General features: G+C 41.4%; 1 non-coding gene across 1 annotated transcript; it reads right to left on the bottom strand.

Annotated features, from left to right (window-relative positions):
- Window positions 1-307: 307 nt before the first annotated feature.
- On the bottom strand, window positions 308-413 carry LOC140894161 (small nucleolar RNA R71). The gene has a single exon (XR_012153708.1). It is a non-coding gene; the product is annotated as a small nucleolar RNA R71 (small nucleolar RNA).
- Window positions 414-2,070: the final 1,657 nt, after the last annotated feature.

Below are 2,070 nucleotides of genomic sequence, written 5' to 3'. Positions count from 1 at the left end.
AGAGGGACAATAAATGCCAACAACTTCGAGTTGAAGCCGGCCTTAATCAACATGGTTCAGCAGAACCAATTCAATGGAACTGCCACAGCTGATCCTCATTTACACTTGCGCACTTTTCTAGAGATTACTGATACTGTTAAAATAAATGGTGTTTCTGAGGATACAATACGCTTACGTTTATTTCCTTTTTCTCTCAGGGATAAGGCACGGAGTTGGCTGCAGTCATTGCCACTAGGACGCATAACAACTTGGGAGGGCATGGCTGTGAAATTCTTAGAGAAATTCTTTCCACCATCCAAGGCAACCCAGCTGAAGATTGAGATCAGTACCTTTCAACAGCATGATTCAGAAAAACTATACGAGGCATGGGAAAGGTACAAAGATTTGTTAAGGCGTTGTCCTAATCATAATTTTGCAGATTGGGAAGAAATAGAGTTTTTCTACAATGGATTGAATACGCCTACAAGAATGTCTGTGGACTCTGCTGCTGGAGGTACCATATTTGCCAAGGATCCCATTCAGGCTTATGATATGCTGGAACAGATGACTATCAATAGTGATCAATGGCCATCTGAACGTATGGGAGTCAAGAAAGGAGTGTACAGTGTGGATCCTCTTACATCCATTACTGCACAGCTATCTGCGTTGAGTACACAAGTGGCTTCTCTGAACAAGGTGAATATCGCAGAACCTGCAGGTGTGTCGGTTGCCATAGATGAATCTCATCCACCTGAGGAAGCTCAATATATCAATCCCAGAGGCTATGGAAACTATCGAGGTAACCCTCCTCCTAATACTTATCATCCTGGTTTACGTAACCAAGAAAACTTTTCTTATGCCAACAACAAGAATGTGTTGAAACCCCCTCCGGGATTCAATACAAATCAAGGGGAAGGTAAAGCATCGTTGGAGGATGTGGTGTCTACATTTGTTACTGAATCTAACAAGCAGATGTCAAGGACTGAAACTCGAATGGATAGCATGGAGACACACATGTGTAGTTTGGGAGCTATGATGAAATCCATGGAGACACAGATTGGACAGCTTGCAAATGCTTTGAAGGATCAAAACAGAGGACAGTTTCCCAGCAATACTGAAGTGAATCCAAAAGAGCAGTGCAAAGCAGTTGAGTTGAGAAGTGGGAAGAAGTTAGAAGAGAAAGAGCAGAGCAAAGCCAAAGAAAGTGAAGAACCAATGACTGAAGAAATTGTGGTTGAAGTGCCCAAGAAGGAAGCTGAATCTAAACCGATGTACAAGCCACAACTTTCTTATCCACAGCGGTTTAAGAAGAAGGCACTTGATGAGCAATTTTCCAAGTTTCTAGATATCTTCAAGAAGATACACATCAATATTCCATTTGCAGATGCCTTGGAACAAATGCCTAATTATGCAAAATTCATCAAAGATGTAATGTCTAAGAAGAGGAGATTGTAGGACAATGAAGTGGTGAATTTGACAGAAGAATGTAGCGCAATCCTGCAGAAAAAATTGCCACAAAAGTTGAAGGATCCAGGTAATTTTACTATCCCTTGTTTTATTGGTGGTTCTAAGGTAAATAGAGATTTATGTGATTTAGGAGCCAGTATAAATTTAATGCCTTTTTCTGTTTACAGGACTTTGGAGCTTGGAGAAGTCAGGGCGACCACCATCACATTACAGCTGGCGGATCGGAGTATCACATACCCACGGGGTATTGTGGAGGATGTTTTGGTAAAGGTCGATAAGTTCATATTTCCTGCAGATTTCGTGATTTTGGACATGGATGAAGATGAAGAAACTCCCTTAATTTTTGGGCGACTTTTTCTAGCTACTGAACGCGCATTGATCGATGTACACAAGGGAGAACTCACACTTCGAGTTGGTGGTGAAGCGGTGATTTTTAATATTTATCACACCATGAGGGGCCCAAATGAGGTAAGTACATGTAAGAGCATTGAAATTATTGATTCTCATAACTCTTTTTCATGTGTAGAAAGTACGGATCCACTCGAACGATGTTTGGTGGCGGACGAGATGGTTGAGAAGGAAGAGGATTGGGAGTTACATGAACAAAAAGTATTCCTAGACAGC

Source organism: Henckelia pumila, chromosome 3 (genome assembly GCF_033568475.1).
Source record: "Henckelia pumila isolate YLH828 chromosome 3, ASM3356847v2, whole genome shotgun sequence".
NCBI classification, from domain to species: Eukaryota; Viridiplantae; Streptophyta; class Magnoliopsida; order Lamiales; family Gesneriaceae; genus Henckelia; species Henckelia pumila.
Note: the sequence above shows the minus strand (reverse complement) of the source record. Positions and strands in the feature narration are given on the sequence as shown.